The sequence below is a fragment of the Solea solea genome, chromosome 1, assembly GCF_958295425.1.
Source record: "Solea solea chromosome 1, fSolSol10.1, whole genome shotgun sequence".
Taxonomy (NCBI): Eukaryota; Metazoa; Chordata; class Actinopteri; order Pleuronectiformes; family Soleidae; genus Solea; species Solea solea.
In genome coordinates this window covers 42385553-42404609 of record NC_081134.1, presented here as the reverse complement: position 1 = coordinate 42404609, position 19057 = coordinate 42385553, and the positions used below count along the sequence as shown (strand labels likewise).

At 39.6% G+C, this 19057-nt stretch overlaps 1 protein-coding gene across 5 annotated transcripts in view; it reads left to right on the top strand.

Annotated features, from left to right (window-relative positions):
* ntng1a (netrin g1a) overlaps positions 1-19057 on the top strand; it is a 241641-nt gene that overhangs the window by 88131 nt on the left and 134453 nt on the right. For all 5 annotated transcript variants that reach the window (XM_058624052.1, XM_058624060.1, XM_058624086.1 and 2 more), the window contains one exon: positions 17852-17916. The gene's annotated coding sequence lies outside the window, so the exon portion shown is untranslated. The remainder of the gene's footprint in view (positions 1-17851; positions 17917-19057) is intronic.

The window sequence follows — 19057 nt, the reverse complement described above, 5'->3', positions numbered from 1 at the left end:
ATGATCTGGCTTGTGTTATTTAAGCTGCAGAGGTACTGCCATGTTGATAGTACTGCTCTTGTGAGGTGCCAACAAAGGGGCTCGGCAAAAAAAAAGAGGGGGAAAAGTAAAAATATCCCTGTTTGTTTCATGTGTGAGGTTCTCTTGTTCAGACCTGAGCCACCATTGCTGCTTTACCATGATGTGATTAAAGTAGACCAGACATGACAAGCATTTAAGAGCTGAATTCAAATAGTATTGCATATTGATTCCTGAAAGCAAATGTATTCCAGTCACTCTACCACCGAGGTGGGATAATCACATTTTTCTACCAAATTGTCATGGTCGTCTATGGCCAATCATTGACTGTAATACACATGTCTAGAATTCCTTCTTACAGTAATCACAGTATCAACTGAACGTTGTTTTCTTTTAAGAACGTAACACGACCTGAAGTACAGATCAGTTGAATTTAAAGATAATTTGTTAGTGCCTTCATCATAACTTCTTTCACTTGTGCACACTTTTGAGAGCCTTCCAATATATGAAAACTGACCAAACTTGGTGTACAGACCAGGATTTGCAAAAATTGGTCTTTCTGCATGGAGTTTGCATGTTTTTCCCGTATGTGCGTGGGTTTTCTCCGGGCTCTGCGATTTCTTCCCACAGTCAAAAAAACATGCAATATGGGGATTAGGTAAATTGTACACTCTAAATTGACTTTACGTGTGAGAGTGGATGGTTATTTGTCTCTATATGTGTCCCTGTGATGGACTGGCAATCTGTCCAGGGTGTACCCTGCCCATCCCCCCCGGATCTGATGAATTTAGCAGGAATTATAATTAAAACCACATTTTGTGTTCCCACTAGCCACACTGCAGGTAGTTAGCAAATGAATAACCACAGGCACCACCCACACCTTTGTTTGATCTATAAGTGGGTTACCGTGGCAACCATGGCAGTAAATTACACACTTGAGTGTTCAATTTTTAAAAGGACATTCATGTGTAGTGTTGGCTTGGACATTTCACAAACGGTGATTCACAAACAGTGTTGGATTTGGTAACAAACGTTGTTTCATTGACATAAAGCTTCCAGGGTGTGGTCAACATTTGCTATACTCAAATAATTGGTGGTCCATGCAGTCGCCAACGCGTAACCCCCGACATGTTGTGTGAGGGCTCGTTCAGTGCCGTTTCATCCATAACATCAAGTCTGATCTGGGTCAATTTTTTCAATTAAATAAAACCAGTGGATAACTGTGTGATTACCATAACTTAATAGTCCAGGTTTCCAGACAAAAAATGGAAAAGAGGTGATTTTTTTCTCTCAAACACAAGAATTTCTCTCTAAGTTAATGAGCTACTTACATTTAATGAGGCTATAATTAGGCTCATTCCAAACTGCGATTCAAAACAGTGGTAACATATTGATTTTCTGATGCACTAATGTATACAGCCATAATCAATGCGAGCTAGTTTGCTCTTCCTAAATTACAAATGGCCCGTGAATTGCCAACATTATTCTTTCATAATTAAACACATTGCATATGCGTGAAGTGTCCAAATCTGCAATTAAATTAAAGTTTGGTTCCTGATGAGTGACACAACAGTATGATTCAACCCATGCAAACAAACGGACACATGATGCATCTTTTATGGACCATCGAACAAACGATGCACCTCAGCTGTTGTGCAGACTCGCCGCTAAGGTTGCTCTGTTATGCTGAACAGCTTCATTTTGCATGTTAACAGCTGAACACACAGTTCCAGGTTGCTGACGGAAGCGCAGCGGCTATTTGAGCAATTCTACTGTACATTTAACATGAACACAGTGTCGTGAGATTGGATATTCAGCAACAGCCCCTCACCCTCCAACCACCCCCAACACACCTTCACAAACTCACATGAATGTATAAATTCATATAAATAGTTCCTTGTGCTTTTAAGCATTGGATATTACTCCAGAGATTTACACTAGTTAAGTTAAAAAAAAAAAGAAAATGCTGGTGGTTGCACTAAAGAAAGACCCAAGGACATCTCTGGGCACCACGGGCATTTAAACTCAAGTTTTTAGCATTTCAGTCTGGAACAAAGCGGTGGACAGAATGACTTGGCAACGTTTTGGCTGAACAACGTTCTACTGGAACAAATGTACCGTATTCAATATGTGAATATGACTGCAAAATAAACCAATGTTTTTCATGTTAATGCCCGGGGACGCTCGAATTGCACTCTCAGCAAAATGACTGATCAGACGGATCAAAGGATGTAGTGGAAGCGAAACCTGACAAAATCATAAATAGAGTGAAGCCTCGAGCTGCTTCAGGAAAACAAGTTGACTTGTTCTCCACAGCTCAGATCTTTATCATGACTCCCTAAACTCCCACGGTGGCAAGCTTTAAGTATTTGCCTCTGGAGATGGGCATGACCAGCTCCAGCCAATGAAAGCTGGTAAATCATTGAAGAATCTCATACACGAGACCAACCTTTATCAGATGGATGAGACCTTTGGGCCATCACAGAGACCAGGAATCTGACAAGCGAGCATGCGGGTAGTGTTAATGACACTACTGAGATGATTATGAATATTATTTTAACAGTAAAATACTCTCACACATGATGGTTTAACACCTCGGTCATTACAGCACCAACGTGAAAGTGTAGATCCCTAAATGTCTTTTTGACAACTTTTCAAGGTAGTTTTTAATCACCCATTAAATAAAATGATGCTGTAAATGTCATGGCTTTGAATAGCATTAACACCTGGTCATCTTACTGATTTATTTCTTTTTTTTTTTTTTAACTTCCCTTTGAGGGATTCCCCACAGCCTTTCTCAGCATGTCCCACTATTCTGATAATCACACCTTCCAGCATTTACCCTTAAGGGCCTTGGAGTCTGAGCTCACTTGAGCAGTTGTATTTGTATGACTCCTCTGTCGTTTCTTATCATCATAGGTCATTTTAAGAATTAGGTTAGGATTTAGTTTCCATACAGATTCTGCAACAATTGGAATAGTTTAATAGTATTATATATAATAGAGGTTCACTAGCATTTTACCCACTGAATCTCTGAGAACATTGATTTTCTGGCTCTCTTTTCTTACCAAACATAAACTTGTTGAGTATTTTTGAATACGCTTATATATTTAGTTATTTTTTATTGCGATTCATGGAATAACATGACTGATTAAAGCAATGACGCCTAAACCGTGGATCTCTAAAGGGTTGTTGGACTTTGTCTACAACCTTCATGGTCCTCTTGAGTCAATAGAGCAGGGCTGTCAAACATACGGCCTGCAGGCCACAACTGGACCACCAGTGGGTCCAATCTGGCCCCCCGGATGAATATGTGAATATATTTTTCAGTTCCAGATACCTGTAAATGGTTAACTGGCATAATGTATTTGAAATTGCACTTATTTTTTCTCAAGAAATTTCCGGCTGTGCATTATGTTTTGTAAAATGATTCTTAATTTAATGTAAATTAAAGGGAAACATTTGGAGTGCTTGTTGTTAATAGGTTATTATGCTATTATTTGACTGGTTCGGCCCACTTGAGATTAAATTGTGCTGTATGTGGCCGCTGAACTAAAAATGAGTTTGACATCCTAGCAATAGATCCTGGCGTCTTCCCTGTGTCTGTGGGTGGGAGGCTAGTGAGAGACATTGTCCTGCACAGTAAACCTTTAATGTGTCACACTGTCTTCAGTGTCAGGTGAAAAGGAGCATCTTTCAACACCTGATGTGTTGAGGAGAAGCATTACTGGACTTTGCAGTGAAAAGTGAAAAGTAAAAAATATATAATAAAACACTGACCCCATAGCGTCTGCTGGGTAGAGTGCCAATCACCTTTTTCTTTCCTCTACTAACCAGGCCCGACATGATAGGCACAAGGATAGCAAACATGTTCCGCTGCACACACATGCCCATCAAACTGGCACAGGAAATAAAATGAATACATTTAAAAATCAATGACTGGATTCTGGTAGAATCTGACCAGTGTTTTAACATCCCCCTGTCGGCATCGCTCTACATGTAGGTTCTCAACATCCTTTGGCTCATCCCTGTGTCAATATAATTTCCTTCCCCTTGTCCAACTTCTCTTAGAAGTGGCAAATTATGATTGCTTGTTTTACTCCAACTGTCCTAGCCACTGCCTCCTAGTCACCTACACTTAATGTCCTCTATTGTAGCTTCAGGTCCGTTGCCTCTGTCACTCTCTCCATCCACAAGTCTCCCACAGTCCTCTGCTTCCTCTTGCTCTTCCTCTCCATCCTCCACTCGGTTCAGCGCTTTTGTGATCAGAGTGACAGGCTTTACAATATGTCGCTGTAGATCTCCCTCACCTTTAATATTTCAATAAAATGCCAATGCAGGGTGATGTAGGACCCTGGGGAACAGCTGTTGTAAGACTGCACTCTCTTTCTCTTCCTCTCTGGGTTTTATTCTCTCTCATCTACCCTTTTCATTCAAAACAAAAGGCTAAACAAACAGCCAGAAACGAGTAATTATTGTAGACAATAGAGAGGCGCGATGGAGCCATGTTCAGTCATAGCTGAAGACAAAAAGTCTTAAAGTCTACCACACAGGAGTGTTATTGAGAATGCTAATAAAGAGGGTTAGAAAATCTAAATTATATTTACTTGAAAATTAAACTACTCTGAGGACCTTTTTATGGTTTGGCTGTGAAGCATTGAGAAATGTGTAAAGAAGCCCGTAATTGGAGGTGATGAATTTCAAGTGAAAGCTGCATTCATTATAAATGGCACAAAGCACTGATGTACAGAGTCATTTGAGCTGACATTCAAACTCTGAAAAGGATAAAAACAACTTTTGTCATCTCCTAAATTTTATCTGTAGCGTTTGAAGTGAAGAATGGATGAAAAATGTTACTTTTATACCTCAGTGGATTAGCAGAAAACTGTGAACAATTATCTGCGATGAATGCAGTAAACATTTAAATGTGCTAAAAGTGTTCATGTTTAACCTCACAGATCCACTAACATGACGTTAGACTCTTCAAAAACAAATAACCTTTAAGTTTGGCAATGTAACTGTATTACATCACACTAAACTAGACCTGCAACAGAAAGTCAAAGGCAAAGCTACCTATTACAGCGTCACAATTTGCTGCCAAAAATAAAACCACTGTCACACTTCACATATCCTTGGAGTAAAGCCAGTTATACACAGCAAAATGAATATTAATCAAGGTCTTTCCTGAGGCATCTTTGAGCTAAATGTGGTTAAATCCTCTTGAGTAAACTGCTGATAACAGATTATATCTACAATAGATGACTGAACACTGTGACTAAAGACCATATTTACTTTTACCATCATTATCTTCCATCAGCTTGTCCTATTATTGGGTCCTTTTATTTTCCTGATACATGATCTCATGATTGTTTTTTTTTTAAATCAGTGGTGTCAGTTTAAGATTTTGAAGCATCCATGTTACAACAGACAGAGAATCCACATCCCTTAAAATGGATGATTTGTCTTTCATAAGAGGCGTCCTGATTTAGGATCAGTCTGTCGACATCGTTATGACACAATATCTTAGCAGACATGTCGAGAGTGTGTGTGTGGTTGAGAGAGAGTGAGACAATCTCCAATGAAAGAACGTGGCCTGGGGATAATGGTGAGCACTGGGGCCTTTTGAATTCTTAATCCAGAAGACAAGAGGCAGGGATTAATCATGGAGGAGATCTATTTTAGCGACAGGTCAAGTGTATATTTGATAGGCATTATCAGGGGGCAGAATGCTAATACGCAAGGTTACAGAAGTCACCAGTGTGAGCACTGAAACGCATCCAAAGGGCTTTTTATCGTTGTGAACTATAGCATTTTAAAAATGTTGCCTGGATGGATGTCTTGTTCTGAATTTAGCCAAAAAAAGACATCAGACCACAGTAGCCCTTTGACAATGACACAGCATTTGAATATTTCATTGGAGTTACTATTTTAAAGCTGGGTTGACATTTGCACATTAATACACATTAATGAACACGTATATAAATACCTTGCAGTAATGAAACACCACTGTGGACGTCATGTTTTACAAGGGACTACAGACACTGCATCTCCTCGGGATTCACTGCCCTTTGATCTCACATGTTGGTCAAAGATCTTTGTCCTGCCAAAAACCCTGTTTTTGATAATGCTTGTGAAGTTTAAGAACGTGGCATATGAAAAGCTTTTCACATGGGAGTCATGGGAAATGGTAAATTCTTCTAATACAGCATATTGTTCACAGTATTGGAGCTGTGGTGATTTAGTGCTGCTGAGAGTTTAAACCATTATAGCGACTGGCAGAACTCGGTTTGGGGGTATATTCTGGGTTCATCTGTCTGTCTATACCATTTTCATAAAGTTGATTCATTCACTTGGATGAACTGATTAGATTCTGGTATAGGTTCAAATGTAACTCTTGCCTCACAAAGCTCATTTCTGGGCCATTTCCCAAGGCAAAGAATAAGGAAGAACACACTCATGACGAAATTGAACTCAAATGGCTGATTTTATAAAATAATGACTCAATGACAGTTTGAGTAAAATTGTTATGCTCTGAAGAGACTGTGGCCACAATCCCTACAACTCTTAGACAGTAATGGAACAGCTACGTTGACCATAAAGCAAGATAACCAGCTCCTTTTGCTGTGCCATGCTGTTGTGTGGACCACTAGTTGTGCTTTGTGCCGCATTAAATCAAATTACAGTTGGACGATGGGGCTGAGCCATTCCACTGACTTCCCTATTAACAGAGGATGTTTTTTTTTGACTTCCCTATTAACAGATGATTTTTACCAAACTTTGTCGGATGATGAATTGGGATGGTGTCTGCAGATGAGCGACTCTTTAAACAGATTGGTCAAAGGTCAAAATAAACAAATAATATTGTCATGGAAAACAAAATATAACATATTGTCCAGATTTCAGCATCCTGTAGGACTGTTAGGCTGGACATTGTCCTCTGGTGTTTGCAAGGCTTTTTTTGCCCAGAGAACTGCTGCTCATTGGATACTTTCTTCCTCTTTCAACCCTAGAGATAGTTGTTTGTCAAAATCCCAGTTGATCAGCTGTTTCTGAAATACTCAGACCAACCTGTCCGGCACCGACAACCATGCCACATTCAGAGTCACTTAAATCATCTTTCTTACCCCATTCTAATACTTGGTTTTTGAACTTAGCTCCTATACTGGACATCACACAACCAAGGTAATGCCCTCTGGCAGGGTACTATGCTGTTTACTTCTATAAACAACATATACATCAGGCAACTTGTCTCTTCTCCAGCTGTTTTCATCATAAAAGTGAAGATGGTGGATAGCTGTTGTGTTCTGGGATACCAAACCAGTCAGAGTCACAGGCTAAGAGCAGATCCACACAGATCCAGAGAGACGATGGAGGTGAATCACTGCTATGAAACGTGTTCAAAGTCTGCACAACAACATTAACGCAGCATTATTTACATAAGATGCCCCTGGCTTATGCCAACATTATGCTAGCCAGTGGACTCCAGAGTTGAATGTTATTCACAAAGCCAGATTGTGTCCATTTGTTTCCCACCAGGGTCTTGTAAACTTTCAGTGACTCTCTGGAGGAAGATGAAGGGAAGTTAATCAGGACGTTGAAGATGTCAGGATACTGCAGGTCCGGAATAATGTCCTCTCTGGCTGTGTCCAACCTCGTATAAAGCATCCCTGGGGAAATTTTAAGGATTACAAATATTCAGTCAGTCAGTTTTGCTATATATATATACAGTATATATATATATATATATATATATATATTTTTTTTTATATTGCATTGGGCTATGATTTCCATTGATTCAAAGTGCACAGTGAACTCTGAACCCTCTGTGTCGTGGTTGGAAAAGGCCAATTCACGACATGGCCCTTCCAACTCCTATAGTTTGTGCTTCCAATCCAGATACAGACCTATGAGCTGTCAGTGCTACCAAACCTTTTAAAATGACTATTTATTTAATATTTAGCAAACAAGTTTGGCTACTGCTAGTTCAACAACGTGATTAGAGGAGGAAACATAACACTGAAATTACGGACCCTCCTGGTTTATTTAAGTCAGCAATATGGGAGCATTTTGGCTTGGCAGTTTCATTTATTTATTAATAATTTATATAATTAGTCCAGTTTTTGTTTTCGAAAACAAATGAATAAATTAAACTGTGTAGCGAACCGTTGGTTTAAAATCGTGACAGTAACCGAAACGTGACTTTGGTGTATCGTTACAGGACTATTATATACACAACCCCTTAGACATGCTGTACCTTCTGTCTTATGATATTGTGTTGTTGGTTTGTCAGACTAGAGATTAAGCAGTAGTATTTTCAGCGCTGAGCAGACAGCAGTAGTTCCCTCAAACATCAGCCCAACCAGCAGGCTTTTGAGACCTGCCTGCCACAGACATGCAGTGAGTCAAAAGTCTGTGGATAACTCTGGAGGAGAAAGGTGATACCCCTGTCGCCTTCCCTTCAGTTCATTCAGACGTGAGCTCGATCAATGCACTGGCTCTGTGTGGACTGGGACTGGTGTTCCAAGGCGTCACTGTGCTCATTTGTGTAGACTACTTCCCAGTCCCCCCTTCTCCCACCACTGCAATCACCCTTCTGAGACCTTTCAAAGGAGAGCTACATAAGTTAAAAGACTCACCAGTTGGTAGCGTGTCCTTTTATCCCACAGTCATTCCCAGCAATATACTGCTCAGTCCCACTGTGTGTGTGTGTGACCTCAGTGACGAGATAAGCAGCAGCTAGTCAATTGTTCAGTGATCAAGCATCAAAATGACATCATTATGCGCTGAAATATTAGCCGAGCCCAGTGTTATCTGCCCAGTCCCACATCCCCGTCACTTCTCCGCATCCCCATTTTTGCATATTCATTAACAGCTTAATCTCCTTGACGTGTACCTAAAGGAACCATTGGGATAACCTGAAGACTTCATGTGTGCCTGTGTTTATCTAGGCCGCGGCATGTGGGTGGATGTTAGGGTGCAAGGTGGACGAACTGAGGCTCAACTGGGTGTGTGCATACATGATTTATGCAGCTTAGACTGAGAAAAGGGAAGATAGACACGACCTTCCCTGGAGTCGGTGCCCAGCCTCCCTCTTTATATGTAAGATTACTGCAGGTGTGATGATACTGGACAAGAGAAACGTGTCCAACACATATGATGTGTCACATATTGCTTCTTTTATCCCTGTAATATTGTGTTTTATGTCTGGATTAAAAAAAAAAAAAAAAAAAGTCTGCGTTAAGAAAAGAGCTGCAACTTTTTTTTATTATTATTATGTGCGAAATCTCACATCGTTTGTTTGTGACAGCAATGATTCAACCAACAGTCAGAATATGAGAGGTTTTACTTTTGCTTTTCTGCGCCTCAAAAGGTGTGAGACTTTCTACATTTAGAAAAGGCAGCATTACCAGTTTAGAGAGAATGTCGAGCCTCTTCATCTTTACAGTCGTACTGAACATGAACACAAAAAGCACCAAATACTGCAGATGGATCTTACAGTGGATATAGCATTCAAAATGCATGAACCATTTTTTTGTGAAACGATAGGAGTAATTATGTCTTCAACAGTTGCATGACAACACACATTAACCACATCAATTAGTGTTGGTAATGCCTGAACATGTAAATTACTGCGACAGTTTAACCCCAAAATCGATTGTGCTCTTGTCCACAAGGAGTTTTTAACCCTTATCAAAACAAGGCGCCCGTGTGATAAATATTGCATTCACTTGTTGTTTGTGAAACCTTGTACACAAGGTCAAAGTGTCATGATTGCAAACAGGACCTTGCATTGATTTTGTTTGCACTTGGCTGTGACACAGGCCACGGCAAAAACAAGTCAGCCGTGTCGAGTGACAAGCTTTACGAGACGCAGATCTCCTTTACCGTGTGTATTTTTTGTGTCTATGTACGCGTTTCATTTGTGTGTGTGTGTGTGTGTGTGTTTTTACTCTCTCCTGCTGCATACAGATCCGCTGATAATTCACTCTGCACTTATCACAGTATGTTCCTTCACTTATTGTTACATTTGAGTCTTATTAAACACATTAAGCCAGTGGACGATTTGACATGAATGAGGGCGACAGCTCATTAGAGCGTATTAAAGCCCTCCTCCTTGTTGACTCTACATTTCAGTAAATGTACCTGTTTGTATTAAGAGCAATTAAGAACCAAAGCAATCACCAGTAGCTTATAAAACACATTGGCTATTGGCTGTGTTACGTACAGTCGTTGCTGTATATAATAACATATAGGCCATGTAAAGCTCTGGCAAACTGAAAACGCAGGCAGCATGTTTCCTGATTACTTTGGTGGTAAGGTGGAAGGCGACATGTTTATCCTCAATTTATGGGTGAGATTTGTGCCTGTGCATGTTTGTTCATGTATCCCACTGAGAAACTGTTGCTGTAAGACGTGTAATAGAGCACACAGACTATTATTTGTGACTTTAGTTTAGCAGGAGGACCAGGCGTCCTCGGGTTCATGCTTTCACGACACAGAGCTGATGGAGGATGGAGTGCAGATGTCTATTCCTCTCTCAGGTCACTTGATATACATTATCCTGAAAGGGTATTATGGAAATAGTGATCAATACGGCGAACAATGTTTTGCCTATCTCAGCGTCAACAAAAAAGTAGCCCAGTGGAGGTGTTGCTCACCTGCAGAATGTCTCTGAGAGAGACATACGAGTGCTTATATCGCCCACTCTTGCTGTCTTTATTTCATTAATGTTCAGTGAGATGGTGGCTGTTACTCCTGGAGGAAACATCAGGCTTTATAGCCAGTACCAAGGCTATATTTATCACAAGGATACAGCCTGGAGTGGCCTTGTTCTCCTCAGTTTCAGTTCAACTTCGGGGTACAAATTATTATGACTTTTATTATTATATCTCATAGTCGCCCGATTAATCACTGCATGAGTCACATCTGCACACACGTACATGTATGAGACTCCCCGGTTACGATCTGTTTCCAGGTTTTGATCATATTCACGAGATGCAGCTTAAAACATCAGTAACGTGTGATTCATGAGGATCACAAAATAAGTGACAGCCATGCAGCCAGTGAGTGTCATTCTCACTGTGTGTGTGTGTGTGTGTGAGTCTGTCTGCATTGGGTTTATTTCACAGTGGAAGGCATGAGTGTGACATATTTTGACTGGGTGTCAGAAATTAATTGCAAAGCAAAACAATGTAGAGAGAAGTGTGTTAGGTATGAACAGAAAGGGAATACAAATAAATATCTTCACGAATAATAAACACAGCTCCTGCTCTACAAACCCTTACAGCTGCTTAGAGATTCCTAACATGAGAAAATAATGTAATGCCAAGTCATGTTCCGAGACCCTTTTACTATTCTAAATGGCCTCTCAACCCTGTTTGTATAACGTCGTCTTGCTGCAAGTACCTGCACATGTCCGCACACCACGTCAGTCTAATAAGACATGCATAAACATCATGCTATTATTCAGCAGCATGTGACTGACAACATGTAAGCATGTGGCCGATTTATATTCACAGTCACACTCGCAGCCCACAGGCTTTTCAATAATTCCAGTCAAATGGGTTTGTCGGTGTGGTCTCGTGGTTACTGAGGCCACTGTAGGCTTTGATATCTGCAGCAGTGAGTGTTTCTGCATGTTGGCTACGCACAGTTTGGGACTGAATGTTAATGTTAGACGTTTGTTTCATTATAAAGGGACACCTCCATTTTAATTGGTGTATCTACAGTCTAGAGCAGGGGTGTCAAACTGGCGGCCTGGGGGCCACATGTGGCCCGCCCACCCCTGTGCGAGGTGACTGAATAGAGACAGAATATAAGACTAAATGTATTTGCCAGCAATATTTTTATAATAGTAATAAGACATTCAGTTGTAATCATTGCTGTATTGAATGTATTACACTCAACATGAAATGACATTGTTTTAATCACAGTTATCCTCGTAAATTTTCTATTTAATTCTCCGTTTTTGTGCATCATAAATATGTTTTTATTGTGAATCATTTTGTATCAAAACAGGCACTTTTACTTTGCAATTCTATTTAATATCATAATGAATATATTATATTGCCCACCGGCTATTAAATAGTTGTTTTTTCCACTTTTTTTCCTCTATTTCGGCCCCCGCTTGACCAGACTAGATGCTCATTGGCCCCCAAGTCATTTGAGTTTGACACCCCTGGTCTAGAGCCTCACAATGTAAATTCTTATGGTGGCTACACCGATACAAGGAAAATACGAACGAAATAATGAAATAACAGAAACTAAACATTTTTGTTAGCTTTTTTTTTTTAATTAGAAAAAACTAACTGAAACTGAATTGTGTGTTTATGAAACAGAAAATGACACAGACATAAATAATGTCATGATATATTCTGTTAAATAAAAGATTTTACACTTTAGTTTATCCAATCATGTGTCACAATGAGCACAGAGCCCCATAAGAATCACAGCAGTGATCCCATTTCTAATGTAACATTTTGCTGTGTACAAATGCATATTCAAAGTGTGATAAGAATTTTAAAACAAAGATGTTCTTAGCAGACTAGATGAAAAAGCCCCACCTCATTTATGCTAATAAAATAAATATAAATACTGACATATCAGCACAAAAACTTTTTTTTACTTGTTTGCCCATGCAAATCTGTGAGTATTTCTTTGTAGAATTGTGTGAGTGGGCCGTGTTTACACTCATGTCATATCATGTTTGACTGAAGCTGTTGATCTAATATTTTTAATTAATATATTATTATTTCAAGCAACAGAAAAACAGCCACACCATTTCATAGACTTGTTTTATTGCCATGGTGGAAAAAAAAGCCCTTAAGTTCCACTTTTCCGCTTCTCATAGAAAAAAACCTGTGCTCTTTTACCGTAATAAAATCCATCATCCACTGCTCCTCGAGGGAGAACTGTGATCATAAGCAAAAATGTTTGACTAGGTCTCAAAAACCTGACGTTCTGGGCACAGTAGGACCACCAGCTTTACCTGTCTTGGATGCTAATTTGACATGTTCCTGGTTGAAGGCAGTTGGCATCTAAGATTTAAGCCTGGCACTTTAAAAGCAACATTAGTTCTCTTAAATATTCCCTAAATAGTATCTGCAGTGTAGTTAATGCTCACCCACAGCATTCCAGATAGTTAGAAGAAACTGTTCATGCATGGCAGAGAACATCAAGGATTTAAAGGCATAAGATGAAAGAAATAAAAACACTGTACTTATTTTAGCTCGTGAGGACAGAGACACCTCAAAGCTCTCAAATCACAAGTGTTATATTTTAGTGAGTGCTAAAGATTTGCCTGTGATCAATCCCAGCGCTCTTTAAGGGTGAAGACTAACCATCCTTGGCTGATCACTTCTATGAACATCTCTGGTTTATATCACACAAACAACTATGCTTCCGTTTATTTCTCAATATACAATTAAACCATCATTATCATAGCAACTAAACCCATTACCTACTTTCAGGCCTGAGTGAATAGGAAACGAGCATAAAGAAGCTTTAAAAGGCCATAGATGTTTGCTGGCAAGGGAGGGATTATCCATATGGATATGATATGTTCTTCAGGCCATATTAACTCACCTGATGTTCTGTAACCACTGGTTAAAGCTGCTTGCAGTGCCACAGGCAGCTCATAATGGTGTGAGCTCTCTGGCTGAAACCTCCAGTCTGACAGTGCTTTAATAAGCTGCAGGCTGACACTTCGAGTGAGTCTGAGGAACTCAAGGTCTCTCCGAGCTCACTCTCTCTCTCTGACGAGTGAATATGCAGCTTAGTTATGAAAAGGGCTGCAGGAACATCCTGGCTGAGGTGAAATCATCAGATCTTAAATGAGATGTCAAGATTCATGCATAATGACAGCTGTGAGTGTGAGTGTGGAGATGGAGCCAGAGTTCTGTGGCGTATTTACACACAATCTCTGTAGATTTCTGACTAAATAAATGTGCTATACATATATATATATATATATATATATATATATATGTATATACAACAAAAAAGTATTAAATCTACATTCAAGTCACCTGGAAGTATAAGTGCAGGAGAACTATTACAGTTGCTGCCACTTAGACAAAGAGCTGTTCACTTGTTTAGAAAACAGCAACTGTGAATCCTGCAGGACAGGTTTAATATCCTCTCATGAATGGTCACGGTTCATCAACAGCTGCTTTAATTCCTCAGCATTTTTTTTCTAAAATTATATTATATCCTGTTTTCATTCACGGTTGTGGGGGAAATTATTACAGGTGCTTTTTTACTAAAGGCCATCCCTCAGAGCACTGGAGAGAATCTATGCTCCATGGAATGAAAAATGCAAGTGCTGCTGCATCAAATTTTTAAATATGCTGGTAAGCAGTCTGATTCGCTGGCTCTCCAGGCGACGGGTGTCCAGAGACTCCCTGTCTTGTTATGCACAGTGACCTAACGCCAGTCTGCAGAGCCACAACTGGAGCACAGATATTGTTTCTAGTTCACTCCTCCTTACCGCCGCATCGTATAAAGTTGCATTTCTGTGACCCTCAAAAAATCGGATTCACTGCCTCTGGCGTCAACCTGATTATTTCCCAATCCTGATGAACAGCTGTTTCGGTCGTGGCCAGTGGAGAAATAAATGCAACCCCAACCCACCCCCAGATTATTACTATCAGTGGACCTAGCATCGACTGAGCTCCTCACCATGTAAAAGAATGACACTGCCTCCGATTAGAGCCCTATCGCACTGTGTTTCCATCGCAGAGCAATAAAATGTAATATCCCTCGCTGTCACTCACAGGTTACATCATGCTCAGAGAATATGGAACAGGCAGTTGAAACACACAAAGATAAGCAGGCTGTAATGATGCAGGTGTGGCCCCTTCAGTGTTGAAAACTGCGGAGCAAACTTACAGTACTGTTTCATGATGTAAGAGGACGCCGTACATAATTGAGTGCAGCTCCGGCCCCACTTATTTGTCAAAACCCAACCAAGGCTGAATGAATATTAACTGAAGCCGACCTGAATGTGACTGACAGATTCAGAGTAAGCTGAGGCATAAACTGACCATCATGCAGGTGGTTGTTTGCCTTTATTTATGGCGATGGCAAGGAGGAAGCGACACGCATCTAAGTCACACACACCCAATGAGTTATCACCAGCACTGAATATGAATATAATACATTTTCAGACTCACCATGTTCATCTTCAACTCTTGTTGAACCATAACTGCTGTCTTATATCATCTAAGATAATATTGTGATTGTTGTTTCAAAGAGTATTTCAATGTAGGCTGGGAGATCATTTTCTACTGTATTTCTTAAAATCCTCTTCACAACCTGATTGTAACCAATTCATTAATGCATTCAGTCAGCTATGGACCAGACAGGCCTGTAAAAACACCATCCAATCATATTGAACGGCTCGGACAAATTAATTGGATCGTGATGCATCAGTCAAACTGCCTTCTAATCCCCCTCCCCCCTGTGTGCGTACCCATCTTCGTACCCTAATCGCTCAGAAGACAACTTGCTAGATCCAACGAGAGAGTCGAAGCAACGCTATGGCAGAAAAGATGCCAACAACAGGTGTTGGTTGCAAACAAAGAGACGTTTTTTGGGAAAGCAACTGATGCAGGCTGATGCAGAGCGATCCAAGACCAGAGTTAACATCGGTGCTGCATTTGAATGGTGGCGACAGCTGACAGCCCAGAAAGGCCTGCAAAGTGATGCCATGTTGGCTCTGTTTCTAATTGAACATGTAGGTTAACTTTGTATCTTTGTGAATTTTATTTATTGTTTTTCATCATCACGTTTTCAGTTGAACATGTATCCAAAAAAAACTACACCGAAAGTTACTGATGCTGTGCTGGAGGCGGAGCTTCGGAGGGAAGTCTGAAGAAAGGGGCTTGGACTTATGAATTTTAAATGTAGCCTACTCAAACAGTTTCTTCAGGATCTGCAAAAAAAGTAAATGAAACAAAAACAATGACAGAAGCACTAAAACTCCATACATTTGCTGAATGTGTGCACCAGATGACCTCGTTGATGCAGCAGTGAGCATAATTTACACGTTATAGTTACTTATGTTTATCAATTTATTGAAGCACCTTTAAAAAAAAAAATGCCTTTTTAATTTTACTCTATGTTCCACAAAAAGAACTTGAAGTTACTGTGTGAACTGATGTAACCTGACCTGAGCACAACAATCATTCCTGGATGTTTTCCGTTTAGATATCCCTGCTCTAGTACATCGCTGCAACTGCAGAATCAATTCAAGTGTTTAAATCTAAAGGCACATCAGAGCTACACATGTTGCTGTGGTTTAAACTAGTCTGAGTCTTAGGCTGAGTTAGGTTGAGACGGGTTTGATGCTCATGCACTCTCATCAAATGTCAACAAACTCTACGAACCAATAACAGCAAGTGTGTTTCCATGCACTTACGTAACCGGGCTACAGTCGATTATAACTTAAATGTCATGTAAACAAAACATTGATGGGAGAGTGAGAAGTTGTCTGCTAGCTTTCTCCAGGAGGACGCTGGTTTCTCAGTCATACACAGTAGATAGCCATGTTTATAATCGGCACACAGAGAGCAGATTTAAATTAAACTACGGTTTCTACTTTAAAGCGTTACCTTAACCTCACCTCTGTGCTGTGTAGCAAATGTGACACCATAGATGACACTAAAGGTGGTACAGAATTCTCAGCAGATATTTCTTTCCCATTCTGCTGAGGTGCTGTGGAAAAAAACCAAATCATGGGCTCAGTGTTATGATGCTTAAGAACAGGTCTTCACATTTGTGTTTATTTACTCTTTTGTACCCTGTACTCATAATAAATGTCGATTTAGTTGTGCGGGGAATCTCTTCCTTTCACTGATACACTTGTCAATTTCCCAGCCAGCACTTACACTGAACATCCAGCTGTAAATCTATGGACATATTGGTCTTAAACTAATGTGTAGTCAAGTGCATTGCCCCCCTAATTGAGTGGAATGATACTGACCAGCAGCGAGTCAGTGCTACCATATTACACTATTATTTCACAGCTCATTATCACGATAGTAACATGCACGAAATCGAGCGTATAATTCCACTTGGTGTCTGAAGAACCTCCTGAGATTGACCATCGTTTTGTAAAATCATAGGTGATTTGGGAATGGCCTGATCCAATGGTTATGCAGTTTTGTCAGTAGATATACCAGTTATAAAACTGAAATACCATTAAGTGTGTGAAGTAACTAACCAGCTTTATCTCTTCTACTAAAAATGTGGTCATTTAAATGCACTTTTAATGGCACTGTATCATTCTTATTTAGGCAGAGCAAATGAAGCCTCTGCTAAAAGTGAAAGTAAACTGATCAACAGGCAAATAAAAGTCCTTTTAATTACACCATTCAGAGCTTTTGTCAGGTAGAGGTGCCATCACAGCCTAATTCTTTCTTTTCTTTTCACATTCTCATCCCCGGAGGCTTAAAAAGTGGCCGTGAGAAAGGTTGGCAGTTTCATTCTTCGTAGAGAACGGCAGCAGTGGTCAGCTTGAATTCATGTCAGCTGGATCACTTTTACTGTTACATTTCAAAGCCTACGGGGAGCGGAGTATTTAAGAACACGTCAAGCCACTGGAAGCGCTAGAAAAAAAGTTTAGAATAGGGATTTTGACACAAGCAAGTTCATCTTGCAAGTATGAAAACATTAAACATTTTAACTTTTAAGTTTGTCTTCTAGCTTGGTTTGTAGCAGGCTGGTTGTGGATGAGAATAATTATTTGCAATATGGCCAATGAAACAAGTGAAACAATTCAGACAATCTCCTTGAACATCTAATACAAAATGTGTTTTATGTCTGTTTGCAGAAACGTCCAGTCCAGAAAATGATCCACATCCACAATTGCAGATACTGTCGTCATCAGGAAGTAAGGTATGATACACCTCCTACAATACTTTGAGACATAAAACTAAGAACTAGTTTAAGAAGGTATAAGGAAATAATTATGGAATGAATGCACCATTACGACAGAGTATTAGGGCCAAACAACAAAGAAATTACGAGAATAGTCGTAATATTATGAGAATTAAGTCATAATATTTTGAGAATAAAGTGGTAATATTGTTAGAATAAAGTGGTAATATTATGAGAATAAAGATGTATTATTGTGAGAATAAAGTCGTAATATTACAAGAAAAAAGTCGTAATATTATTAGAATAAAGTCATAATATTACAAGATTTTGTATCATTACTTAATTTATTTTAAAATGTAATTGCTCGACTTAATCTCATACTATACGTACTGTACAGTCTATTTTAAACTGCAGGTAACATTTACCTGCACGTAATGACAATTACACAGGATGAACAGACACAAGTTATCTACTCTATTGAAATCAACTTCAAATGTTCTTTTTCTGTCAGTAATAAATACCATCTGTTCTGGATATGTATCAGTCAAACAGGCAGATAAACTAATCACATTTGGACGTGGCTCAGCGATCAGAGCAAAAGCTGCGAGACACAAAACTCCCAGCGATAAAGAATTGCTCGGTTGCCATGCAGGACACTGGCACAGGCGGGCCCTTTGTTAAAGACATTCCTCCCATGAGAAGTGCACTACAGCCCACAGGAGTTTGCTTGAGTGCAGAGGCATTCCAACAAAGAACTATAAGCTGACATTTTCTCTTTCTTATTAGGAGACATAGCAAAAAAATTCAAAATTGTCTGCTTTGGGGAATTTAATATTACAAATGTAGGTGACGGTGTGCTGACTAATCTCCTCAGGCACAAAAAAACTTGGCAAAGGCACTTTTATCTTAGTAAATTTAAAACTATCACAAATCTTCAGGTTTTACCACGCTCAATAAGTAAGTTCAGTTTGTGGGAATTTGCTCTCTCAGGCTCATAAGTGTAATCACTGTGTATGGCTTATATCTTTATTTCACACATCAGACTTTATCGTTACTATATCGGCTGTTTGAAGAAATTAGAACAGAATAGAAGGATCGGTTCATAAACAAAAACTATTTAAAACACATATGAACATGTTTGAACTGACATATTCATACC